Source organism: Schistocerca gregaria, chromosome 1 (genome assembly GCF_023897955.1).
Source record: "Schistocerca gregaria isolate iqSchGreg1 chromosome 1, iqSchGreg1.2, whole genome shotgun sequence".
Lineage (NCBI taxonomy): Eukaryota > Metazoa > Arthropoda > Insecta > Orthoptera > Acrididae > Schistocerca > Schistocerca gregaria.
The window spans coordinates 367,665,397-367,679,616 of NC_064920.1; positions in this window are offsets into that span (position 1 = coordinate 367,665,397).

The window sequence follows — 14,220 nt, forward strand, 5'->3', positions numbered from 1 at the left end:
TCATATACACTGGTGTGCAAAACTTAAGGACGAAAGTAACTTTCACGTGATTTTTCGATGAAACCTATAGCATACACAGAAAGAGCTGCTAAAGTATAGTCCAGAAGATAATTGAAATACCCTAGCGGTGTCTTATCATACGTTAGTTACTTCCGTAGTTTCTAGACAACAATCATTTCATTTTTCACTCCAGTTTATATACGTGGAGTGTTAAAAATAATGGGCTTTTTGTTATTTATGTATTATTCTACTTATTCTTCTACGTAAATGTTAACCCCCTTCAAAACATTCCCATCAGATCCTGAAAACTTATGCCAGCGCTTTCCCCAATTCGAGAAGCACTTCTGGAACCCCATGCTTGGGACACCTTTAAGTTCTCTGAACGATGCTTTTTTGATCTTTTCTATGCTTGAAAAACGACAGCTTTTTAAAATTTTCTCTATTTTTTTGGGAACATAAAAAAGTGACATTGGCTCATGTCTGGCGATAATGAACCCTGGGGCATCATTACAGGATTGTCTCTGGTAAAAAAAGAAGTAAAGTTCAAGAAGAAGCAACAAAGGGTGAAGAGGGGCATTGTCGTGGTGGAAAAGTCATGTGTTGTTTCGACACAAACTCCGGCGGTTTTTTATTTACGGAAATTTAAGTTGTAAGTAGTACAATTTCTTGATCGTGACAAGAATTAATAGTGAACGGTGCTGTTGTAATCGAAGAACACAGGCAGAGTAACCTTTATATCTAAACGCACTTGATGATTTTTCTCGGTCTTGGCCATCCAGACTGCTTACACTGGGTCGATTAAGCCTTGTTTTCGACATCATATCCATAAACCCATTTTTCATCACCTGTTATGACCCGTTTCAGGTGTCCCCTTCGTTGTAGACTTCTTGTAGCTACTCCTGCAGAACTTCCATTCATCTTTTTTTTTTATTTAGTATTCAACAATTTTGGAACAAATTTTTCCATCTCACGTTTATTACCCAAAACATCCGAAAAATTCCATGCCATGCTCCTACTGATATGCCAGCACCATTAGTGACTTCTCTGTTTGCGATTCAGCGATCGTTAGTTTTCATTTATTTTATTTTTCCACGATTCCATCGTTCTATGATATGCTGGGGTGTCCAGGGCGTTCAGATTTTTAATTTTCTTAGTGTGTCGTCTTCTGAAGACTTACGACCGTCGTAGCCCTCATTTTACCCATAGCAAACTCAGCAGAAGCGGTATTTAATGTTTCTAAAATTTTGCTGCATCTCATTCCCTGCTTATAGTGGAAGTTAAAACAAAATTTCTGATACTACCAAACGACATGTAATTTTTTTACAGTTGATTGCAGACAAGATACCCGATATGGTTAACGCTGCAGAGATATTTTGCACAAATACGGAACATGTGCCTGAAATGGACTAATTGAACACATGAAATTATAAAAATAACACACCTTGTATAAACTCGTTGTCGTCAGTGACGAGAAAGTAGTGAATTCGCTACTAAAGAAAATCTGACTGTTGTTCATCGCCTTCCAACGTGTCACTCCACGACACAATTACCCAAGGTGGGTTGCAGTAAATGGCAGGATAAGTCATGAGAAAACGCGCGAACACACACACACACACACACACACACACACACACACACACACACACACACACGCGCGCGCGCTATATGTATATATATACTCCTGGAAATTGAAATAAGAACACCGTGAATTCATTGTCCCAGGAAGGGGAAACTTTATTGACACATTCCTGGGGTCAGATACATCACATGATCACACTGACAGAACCACAGGCACGTAGACACAGGCAACAGAGCATGCACAATGTCGGCACTAGTACAGTGTATATCCACCTTTCGCAGCAATGCAGGCTGCTAATCTCCCATGGAGACGATCGTAGAGATGCTGGATGTAGTCCTGTGGAACGGCTTGCCATGCCATGCCATTTCCACCTGGCGCCTCAGTTGGACCAGCGTTCGTGCTGGACGTGCAGACCGCGTGAGACGGCGCTTCATCCAGTCCCAAACATGCTCAATGGGGGACAGATCCGGAGATGTGGCTGGTCAGGGTAGTTGACTTACACCTTCTACAGCACGTTGGGTGGCACGGGATACATGCGGACGTGCATTGTCCTGTTGGAACAGCAAGTTCCCTTGCCGGTCTAGGAATGGTAGAACGATGGGTTCGATGACGGTTTGGATGTACCGTGCATTATTCAGTGTCCCCTCGACGATCACCAGAGGTGTACGGCCAGTGTAGGAGATCGCTCCCTACACCATGATGCCGGGTGTTGGCCCTGTGTGCCTCGGTCGTATGCAGTCCTGATTGTGGCGCTCACCTGCACGGCGCCAAACACGCATACGACCATCATTGGCACCAAGGCAGAAGCGACTCTCATCGCTGAAGACGACACGTCTCCATTCGTCCCTCCATTCAGGCCTGTCGCGACACCACTGGAGGTGGGCTGCACGATGTTGGGGCGTGAGCGGAAGACGGCCTAACGGTGTGCGGGACCGTAGCCCAGCTTCATGGAGACGGTTGCGAATGGTCCTCGCCGATACCCCAGGAGCAAGTGTCCCTAATTTGCTGGGCAGTGGCGGTGCGGTCCCCTACGGCACTGCGTAGGATCCTATGGTCTTGGCGTGCATCCGTGCGTCGCTGCGGTCCGCTCCCAGGTCGACGGGCACGTGCACCTTCCGCCGACCACTGGCGACAACATCGATGTACTGTGGAGACCTCACGCCCCACGTGTTGAGCAATTCGGCCGTACGTCCACCCGGCCTCCCGCATGCCCACTATACGCCCTCGCTCAAAGTCCGTCAACTGCACATACGGTTCACGTCCACGCTGTCGCGGCATGCTACCAGTGTTAAAGACTGCGATGGAGCTCCGTATGCCACGGCAAACTGGCTGACACTGACGGCGGCGGTGCACAAATGCTGCGCAGCTAGCACCATTCGACGGCCAACACCGCGGTTCCTGGTGAGTCCGCTGTGCCGTGCGTGTGATCATTGCTTGTACAGTCCTCTCGCAGTGTCCGGAGCAAGTATGGTGGGTCTGACACACCGGTGTCAATGTGTTCTTTTTTTCCATTTCCAGGAGTGTATATGTGTGTGTGTATAATACGATTTTCCATACAATTCTCACGGCCAGATGCGCCCACCTAAGCGTTGCATCATGTTCTTCAACAAATTACTTCATAAAACCTTATTCCACAATTCCATACGTCAACGAGGGATATATGTAACGATTCATCCATTTGGTACACTCTAGGGATGGGCAGTTCCAATCGTCTGTAATGGAATTCAGTGCTACTGCGACATTTGCGCTTCAGAATAGCTTCCAACACTTATCTGGCTTCATGCAACTGTATTACGGAGCACCCACGCGCCTGGGGTGCTACACTGATGCTCCATCCAACTCGTTCTTTGCTGTCCGTGTATTCAATGTCGCAAGAAACGTGTATATAACACTGACACAATTGCTTCACTTGTATACTACCGGCTCCATACTGTTGTTGCGTAGATAATGCGTTTAGTAAGTGACCGGCGTGCTTTGGTCACGTGATATATGTCTAAACCTGATACATGTTTGGTGACGAGTGCGCATTCGTTAATGGATACAGACGATGTCGCAACATGCGAGGAATCATCTTTGTCTGTACAAAATTCCTTTTGTCTTTCTTTCTTGCCATCTGAGACAACGATGCTGTTTTCAAACTTTAGTGCAGTATTTTATTTTACTAGTAGGGGTCATCATCTACGAGCTCAATCACCTTACCTGCAAACGGAACTCGAGCGGCACTTACAGATGAAAGCCGTGGCGAAGCGTCTATTAAGGCCCCAAGGCTAAGCCTATCCAAAAAAATTCCAAAATAATGCGTCCAAACTGAATATAATCTGATCTGATTACGTACCCTTATAAATGTTTTCAAATATTCATCGTCTGAACTTCGCGTATGCACCCACCAGTATAGCGCATCACTCCTCTAGCTTCGCAACCACTAGCAGCTCGGAATTCCGTGCTTGTGACGGGCATGCTCAAGAAGCGCGTTTTTTTTTTTTTTTTTTTTTTTCAAATGGCGGACTCGGGTTTCTCCAGCGTGGATACGGTTTTTGAAAGTTGGCATTTGATTAGTTCTTCCTCTCACCATCATTCAGCAGTTCTGCAACAGATAGTACTACTTCGTATCGTCTAGCACACTAGCAAGGAGCTGGGGAGAATGAGAAATCATAACTCTTAATTTAAGTGCTTATTCAAAACACAAAGAACATGAAGACATTCATAATTCACTGAAAATCAGTGTGGATGCATCATTGTTATTGCAAAGTGATAGGAAGGAGTCTATGTATTTTCATTGTTCGCCATATTAAAATTTAGTAGTCTTACTTATTTCAAAAGTCAGTAGTTTTGGAGCGTGCTTGTAGGTTTTCGTATCAACAATATGGTGAAACATGGAACATGAATTTCATACTTAAAATGTAGGAAGCTAGGGTTATGATTAACAGATTAGCGAAGTATATTTCGGCGTGTCCTGTCACGTATGAGGCTTTATCGTCAATTTGTCTTGTCATTGTCGAAAGGAAAACAGTGAGTTGTCTAACATTTAAATCATTACACTGTAACGAATGGTATTGCTGACTACCTCGAATTGCTGTGGATGCGTTTATTTTATACCAAGAATTTTTTAATTGAAAACCCTGCATTCTTCTCTTGTACTTCTGTGGAAGATAAACTGTTGATGAAAGGACGAAAGCCGGCGCCAAGTCTGTTTATTAAAAGGTCGTATGGAAAATTTGTAAGACATTTCGAAATACAACGGTACAATTCAAAATTGCGGTTAAATGGTATCATTGTGAGTGACAAACTTTTTTGTTTTTGCTGTGTTCTATTTGGAATGGGTAGTGAAGATTTTGAATTGCGTAGACGACGAGTGTCTCCAAAATTTCCATTCGAGAGCTAAAAATCATAATTGTTTCATTTCACAAATCACAGCAGCTTTTAAATACAGTCAGCTAGGTACAGTAAAAATTGATCATATTCTTTCAGAAGCAGCATGCCTAGAAACTTTAAAACGTAACGAAAAGGTTGATCGAAACAAAAGTATAATGACGAGACTTATTTCGGCTATCTGCTTTTTTAGCACGGCAAGATTTAGCTCTTAGACGTCATGATGAATCTGAGGGGTCAGTAAACAATAGAAATTATTTAGAACTTTTGGATTCCTTGGCAGAAGAAGAACCATTTAGCATCCGATGGACTATTTAAAGGCACTTCCCCCGCCACACACAATGAATTAATAGCTTCTATTACGGATGTTTGCTAAAGAACAAACTTCAAGCGAAGTTAAAAATAGTCCTTTTAAACGAGCATAGGCCGACGAAACAAATTGCGGTTCCTACCAAATAAGTGTAATTTTTCGTTTTGCAAATAACACACCAGGTGAGATCCAAAGACCACAGTGCACCAGATATAGCCACTGTTTTGTTCCAAGTGGTAAGGAGTTGGAATATTGATAAAAACAAATTACTATCGCAAATATACGACGGCTGCACGCAGTGGCAGAGAAAAATTATGGTGTCCGTTCTATTGTGAAACATGCATATCCTTATGTTCTCTTTACCCACTGCTACAAATATCTGCTGAATCTAGTCCTTCTGTATGCTTGTAAAAATTACATAAGTGACCTTCATTGAGAAGGGGATTGATAGTAACAAGTCATTGTGAAACCTATTATTCTTCGCTATGCACATCTGAGAGCAGCATTCAATGATGTGACAAATAGTGAAGGGTGCGATGATAATTCTTTACGTCAAACAACTGTTGTAAATATTATGGATGATCAAACTTTTCTTTCCTACCGCAGCTGTACAATACGATTTTTCCAGGACACAACTATCTTGTTTGACATCTTGCAAAGTAAAATTGTGGACATAATACGCCGCAAGTTCGGCACTAAAAACAGCTTTAAAGCTATTGAAAGACTTAGCTGTGAAGAAATTATTTTGAAATGCGGAGAGGAAGTTAAGAGCCTTATAAATTAAGCAGGAGCATCTGAAATTAATTTTAACGGAACAGAATCAAGTTTTCAATAATTGAGAAGGCTATCATTCGAAATAATTGACACTGTAGTAGTAAGCATGGAAACTAGATCCCAGGACTTTCATGAAACAGATTTTACAGAACTTACAAATGAGAAAAAGTTCTCAGGTGATGTTCAAACAATTTACCGATACATTAAGTTGAAAAACTGCTTAAAATAAATCCTTTTTTTTACAGCAGAAAACTGAAAAGAGACGTTACTTTTATTTACAGCAGGAAGGGTAAATGTCTACAGCCTCTTGACGTTCTTAAATACATTACAAACAATGGATTAGAAAACATCTTATCTGAATGTGTGAAATTACTGTCGTTGGTTCTTGCAATTCCAGCAGTCACCGCGTCTTGTGAAAGAAGCACATTAAAACGCGTTAAAATATCCCTTCGCAACACAATGACAAACTGCAAACTTTCAAACTTGGCGACAGAGAAGGGAGTGTGAAATCTTCAACAAAACGGCAGGAGTTCGTATCTCGTATTATCGACGTCTGCGCCCAGAAAAAAGACTGGACTATAAAAATATTTATAAAAAGATGGATGTGTTATTTTTTTATTCATGTGTAGCTGTTTAATATCTTTCTGCATTTATTTGCAACCATTTCTGTAGTGGTTTCAGTCTCAGTAGAAAGAAATATGAACTAAGGTAATTTTGTAGTGTTTCTATTTTACAAGTTATTGTTTCAAGATTTTCCCTTTTTCGAAATTCGTAATTATCAGGCTACCCTGCAAATAATGCCACACTCGGCCACTGGTTGAAAGTGAACATCAAGAAACGAAGTGTGCTACGGTTTGTGCTCATGGACGTGTGAGATGAAAACACGAAAAGGTAAAACAAATACCATCTTAAAATATGTAGGCGGTTTGCGGAATAATGATAGTATCGGAAGAAGAAGGTACGAAAACTAGGATACGCGACCGATTCGACTGTTTCATTATAGATCACTCCACGGCCTTGTGTGCGATTCACTTTGCAGAGTAATACGCATTCAGTTAGGTCTGCACATTTGTTTTTTCTTCTTGCTCTAGGTGTCCAACTTTTCAGCCAGCAAAGACATGTGTAGTACGTTAAAGTGGTTCAAATGGCTCTGAGCACTATGGGACTTAACATCTGAGGCCATCAGTCCTCTAGAACTTAGAACTATTTAAACCTAACTAACCTAAGGACGTCACACACATCCATGCTCCAGACAGGATTCGAACCTGCGACCGTAGCGGTCCCGCGGTTCTAGACTGAAGCGCCTAGAACGCACGGCCACACCGGCCGGCTATGTTTAGAAACTACTTAATTATTTTGTGTGTTAACTGTCAGTTTCCCACGTATCGATGTCACCGTTTTTAATTACATATCACTCAGAATAACACGAACATTATTAACTTTTCTTTCATTGACGGAACTACGTTTACTGTGACTGGTTAAGGATGTTCACAATTCAAATTCATATGGAAGTCGGAGTAAATTTTGTGACGTTCGTCGTTCGAGACAAGGAACAACAGCGACTGGGGTTATCACTGTGAAAATAATAACTAGCTAGTGTATAAATTATTGCAAACGTTCTCGTTTCGGCCATCAACTGACCGGCGTGCACAGCTCTTCGGGTCAGCCAAAGAATGAGATTGCTGTGGCTCCGTTTCTTCCCGACTCACACATCTACGAAATGTATTGCTCAATGGGACGCAGATTTTTAGCTATCGAGCACGGTTCCTGACGCTTGTGAAGAAGAGTTCGTATTTTGACTCTAATCTTATGCAGTTTGCTGAGTTGTCCCCATTAAATTTTGGTTTTATTGAGGCAGAACGAAGATGATTTTGCAAGTGGGTGACAGTGAGCGCGTGGCCAGACAGAGCTGGCAGTGAGTCAGGGTCGGGAGGCGTGGCGCTGACGCGCCAGATACTGCAGCTGCGGTGTCAGCGGGCCGTCAGCGCGCTGACCCGTCGTCAGTGGAGCGCGGCCTCTGCTTCAGCAGGCACAACGCCTAATTTCTCTGTCATGCTGCGACTTCTCGGTCGGCAGCCTGCGGTGTGCTCCAATTCCGGATTTCTAGTCCTGGCAGAAATTGTATCTCCATCTTATTCCTTCCCCTCTTCCTATTCCTCCTCCTCCTCCTCCTCCTGTCTCTTGACGTATGAAACCTCTCTTCACTCTCACTCCTCTCCTTCTTCCCCACCCCTCTCCAACTACCCCTTTTCAACTGAGGTTTAGGCTGTAGCTGTTTTCAAATTCCAGTTCAGCCATCCTGACGTTGATTCTGTAGTTTTCCCAAATCCCTTGGCAGCTAATGCGGGTATTCATTTTTCAAGAACGCTGCGAGTCGTTTCTTCCTTCCATCTTGCGTAATCCTCCGGGAAAGTGGTTTTTATTCTCAGTTTTAAGGTTTTTTTTTTTAATCTGTCTCTGGTGTTGGGACAGGGCGGTAAGTGTTGGGGTATCTCCCATTGTAAGCCGTGTTTGGAGATTCCCGACTCCCCTCCCTGACCGAGATCCTCTTTTCTTCCCCTTTTACTTTGTGGTGTTTTTTAGGATTGGCTAGTCTCCTTTACCCATACGTACTACCACATTCTAGCGGTTGCACCTTTTAAGTCGCAGGTGGTCTTGCCTCTGCTGCTTCAGAAGTGGGATATTTGCTGCCTGTAGCATATCGATGGGTTCGCTCTTTTGTTTTTACCATTGACAACGTGACTGCCTTTTTACATTTTTTAGCATTTTCCCTTTTATTGTTCTGACTTTTCTGAGACGTCACACTATCGGAATGGACCACATTTAAAACAAGGGACTGATGACCTTGCTGCTTGGTCCCTTTAAACCCCAACCAACCAACCATCCAACCATCTTGCTTGACCGATTTAATGTACTGTGGCTTTGTATTGAACTGGATTTTAACAGGACGTTAAACTTTATTTCAACCATTATTTAGTTGGCGTAGTGAAGCTCAATGTTTTTTAACTTTACTTGCAGACAGATGAAACGTCTCTGTGAAGTCGTTTCATAACACACTTGTCGAATTCAGTACAACTTGTTCACTTTACTACCTGATTTTAGCTCAATAAATTATGAATAATCCGCCTCGTTTGCGAAAATTCCCGATATTTACCCAGGTTTCAACGTGGATAACCACGCCTTCTTCAGAACAAAATAAAAAACAGCTTGCCTAACTGGGCATAGTCAATTTCTAAATGATTTTAGAAATTGACTATGCCCAGTTAGGCAAGCTGTTTTTTATTTTGTTCTGAAGAAGGCGTGGTTATCCTCGTTGAAACCTGGGTAAACACCGTGAATTTTCGCAATCGAGGCGGATTATTCATAATTTATTTAGATAATTACGATTGCTGACGCGCTGCAATGCTGAAAGTTCTTTGATTTTAGCTCAATTTATGAACTCTTCCAGAAAGACTGAGCGCTCAAATCGCCTATTGAATATTGATACTATATGTGTGTTTTAATGTGGGGTTTCGCTTTTGTTTTGTGGGAAACGCTTAGTTGGTCATCGTCTGCTGGGAGCAGACGATGCTGCTTCTCGTTTGAACGAGAGCACAGGATGACCAACTTAGGTTTACAATGCGCGAACAGAAACGTTTACTCGTCTTAGTCGAAGACTGTTTTTGTGTGTGAGGTAGGTGACGGAGGGCTACCCCTCTGGTAGCTTCCGCTGCACGGTGAGCTAGGTAATCTAGAAAGAGAAAGGGTCACTCTTCGGTGAACGCTTGGTGAGTACGGATCATAGCTCTTAAGGGGGTTTCAGGTGATAGGAATCAGGTTGAGTTAAGACTTCGTTATGTTTAACTGGTGAAATACTTAAGAACTTCAGCTTAACTGAAGCGTGTGAAACCAATTATTTTTTTAATGATTTTTAATCTTACATTTTGTGGAAATTGCTTTTGTCTTTGTGTGTCGATTTTGTGCCACGTATCTGGTAATCAATGACCCTTCTGGTCCACCACAGCACCGCAATAGGCTTTGTTTTAACAGTCTGATTGTTTAATGAGCTACAATTTCTGCAAGAATATCTGTTCTTTCGTGCGCGTTCTACAAAGCAGCAAAACAGTTTGAGTCACAATGCACCACGTGCTTTAGTTCGGCCGTTTGCAGGCAGCAGACGCAGTTAGTATGTTGAATAATTATCGCACAGCCTTGTGTATTGGTTAAACTTCTGTCCAGAATAGTGCATGCGTAGAATCATAATGCAAACCCCACTGAGATATTTTTATGGTATTAATGCAAAGGAGATGACAGTATAATGATCTCCCACTCCCGTCTTCTGTGTTTCTTCTTGCAGTAGTTAAACTGTGCTCTGTTTCATTCTCACGTATATCTTACTTAAATATTTCGAGTCAGGCACCATTTATGTTTAGTTACGATGTGCAACCAAATATTTATTTACAATAAATAATTTACGTGAAAGATAAATTCATTGGTGTCGATCCTACCCCTTTACTCCGATTTCCAATCCTGAATTAACCAAGTTGCTTCATGCACGACATGGAGTGTTATTTATCTGGCTGCTTAAAGAAATTTGCGTACTTGTAATTACATTATTAAAGTACTTACACTAACAATTTTCCAGCTCCGATATTTTCTAAATGGTTAGGAAGGGCTCGGGCTGGTGGCGACCCTGAATTTCTGAATTTTTATCGTTAATTGTGTGAGAGAAGCAGCTAGAAATGCGAGATAACGTATATGGCTCGATGAGCAACGTCGTAAACATAGTAATACGTTACACAGACTTAAGAGACATAGAATTCCGCTATCAGTACCGTCTAAAGAAAATAATATTTGTTGTATCAATAACAGACACTAAATCGGACAGCCTCTGCAGATGGCCTCGCACTTCGAGTATCCAGTGTAGAGGTAACTGACTTCGCACCCCTCCTCCTCTCTTGTAACGTCTGCCAATGGAGTCTCTAGAGCGTCTCGTTAGCGCTCTGATGCCGTCTGAACGATCGCGTAACGCAATTCACGGCTCTTCGTTGGATCTTCTCTCTCACTTCTATCAGTCCTACCGGGTAAGGATACCATATTGATGAACAGTACCGAAGAATCAGTCGAACAAATGACTTCCTTCGTGGATGAATTACATTTCCTTAAGAATTTTCCCGTGAATCTCAGTCTGGCATCTGCTTTCCTATTATTTGTTTTATGTAATCATTCCACTTCAGGTCGCTTCGGAGAGTTACTTCGAGATTATTACGGTAGATGCTGTTTCCAACAGTTTCTCAGAAATAGTATAGTTGTACAGTAGTGGCTTTCTTTTCCTATGCATGCGTAATGTGTTACATTTATTTACGTTCGGGCCCAACTACCAGAGCCTGCACCTCACAAATCCTCAACAGGTCATTCTAAAAATCGATACTGTCTTCTGGCGTTGCAACTTTGTTATAAACAACCGCGCCATCTGTGAACAGTCTTACAGAGCTTCCGACGCGTTCTACAAGATCATTTATTTACAATGTAAACAGTTACAGTCCTATCACACTTCCTTTGGGTACTCGGGAAATTACTTCCGCAATTGTCGATTTATTCCGTTAAGAGTGACGTATTGAGTTCTAACTGGAAGTAAGTCTTGAATCCAGTCGCAGATCTGGTCCGATAATTAATTATCTGGTATTTTTATCTCTAAGCGGCAGTGCAGGAGGGTTTCAAATAACTTTCTGAAGTCAAGGAACACGTCATCAACCTGAGCACCATTGTCTACGGTAATGTGGATCTCATGGAAGAACAGAGTGAGCTGAGTTTCACAAGATCTCTGTTAGGGGAAACCATATTGATTTTTGTAGAGGAGATTTTCTTTCTGCGAAACTCTTTACTATAGAACGTGTTCCATGATTCTGCAACTGAGTGACATCAATGATATAAGTCTATAATGTAGTACGTCTATTCTATGGCCTTTCTTGAAAACAGTAGCGACTTGCATTTCTTCCCAGTCGCTAGATACCCTTCGTTGTTAAAGCGATCTACGATAAACTGCAGCTAGAATGGAAGCAAGTTCTTTCGCATAATCTCTATTGAATCTTATAGATATCTCATCTGGTTCTGACGTCTTTCCTCTCACTGCTAAGCGATTGAAGGTGCTTTCCTGTTGCGCAATCGGTTATCTCAATACCTTCCATTTCGACATTCATCCGGAGATAGAAAGGAGGGACCGTGTTACAATCTTCCGCGCTGAAACGGTTTCGGAAGATCGGATTCAGCATAACGGTATAGTTTCCCTTCAAAGCCAGTGGCTGGCGTCCTCTATTACTGTACAGCTCTTTCTCTAATGATCACTACGTTGTCAGGATGTTGCACTGTAGCATTCCTGCGCGTGGCTGTAGACTTTCCGTTATATACTCCCATGTATCCATCCGTTTGGCAGTATTGAGATATCGCCACATTTCCATGAATATCATACACGTCATCTTCTGACGAAATTCGGGTGATACATTTATAGCACATTTCGCTTTTTGTAGTGGAGTTTGATATCCAGACGACATTGAGGTTTCGTGACTTCTTTCCTTTTTTGTTATTAAAAGCGTACAAATTTTGTAAATTAACACTTAGACAAGCGATCACTATCGTATATATTATGGATGAATGTACGAAAAGATACGAGTCAGATGGTGTTGCTAGTTGGGAGTTCATGAAGTGTAGGTTTAGTAGCTTAATCGGGAATTGTTTTATTTCTCCACTTATTTTTGTCAATGCTCACATCATTTTTTAATTCCTAAAGCAGTGTCAACTGTCTAGTCATTTTCAATAGCCCTATAAAAAATAAGAAACCGTATACAAGAAGACTTGTCAAGACATTACATTAATAAACTAAACAAATAAAAAAATATACTACTTAAAATTCAAAAGTGATGTAAATTATTCTTAGTCGATGGCTTTGTCAGAACATGGAGAGTGTCAACATTTCCATGAGGCTCCTGATGGTGGATTGACTGGAACTAACAAATGTTCCTCACTGTATGGCAAGACGTGACTGCAGGAGCTATTATAGTTTGGTTTTGTATGTAAAAGTAAGTTAACGTAGAACAAACGCCTTATGATTGCAGCCAACTGCTTACAGAATTTTGGGATAGCATATAAAGGAAACAGTCAATGGCACAGGCAGAGATGTTATTGGTTGGTTAACGATTTAGTACGGAGGTGAACCCTTAATTCACCGACAGAATTTCCGAGGCTGATCTGGCGTATTTTCAGCGTATTTTGTTAAAGAGGCACCTGGTTTCCGCTACAGAAGAATGCAGCTAGTTTGGTATCTTATCCCTATTTGTTCTTATGTCTATATCGTCTGAAATGTTGATATACATCTACATCTAAATGGATACTCTGTAAATCACATTTAATTGTCTGGCAGAGGGTTCATCGAACCACTTTCACAATAATTCTCTGTTTCTCCAATTTCGAGCAACGGACGGAAAAAATGAACACCTAAATGTTTCAGTGCGAGCTGTGATTTCCCTTATTTTATGATGATGATGAACGTTCCTCCCTATGTAGGTCGGTATCAACAAAATATTTTCGCATTCGGAGGAGAAAGTTGGTCACTGAAATTCCGAGAGAAGATTCCGCTGCAACGAAAAACACCTTTGTTTTAATGATGTCCAACCCAAATCCTGCATCATTTCAGTGACTCTCTCTCCCCTGTTTCGCGATAATACAAAACATGCTGCCCTTATTTGAACTTTTTCGATGTACTCCGTCAATCCTATCTGGTAAGGATCACACACCGCTCAGCAGTAGTCTAAAAGAGGACGGATAAGCGTAGTGCAGGCAATCTACTTAGTAGATCTGTTACATTTTCTAAGTGACCTGCCAATAAAACGCAATCTTTGATTAGCTTTCCCCTCAACATTTTCTACGTGGTATTTCCAATTTAAGTTGTTCGTAATTGTAATTGCTAGGTGTTTCGTTGAATTTACGGCCTTTAGATTTCACTGATTTATCGTGTAACCGAAGAACAAAGGATTACTTATAGCACTCATGTAGATGACCTCACAATTTTCGATATGAGGATCAACTGAAAATTTTTGCAGTATACAGATATCTTTTCTATACTGTTTGTACCGTTTTGCAATTTGTTTTAATCTTCTGATGACTTTACTAGTCGATAAATGACAGCATCATTTGCAAACAACGTAACAAGGCT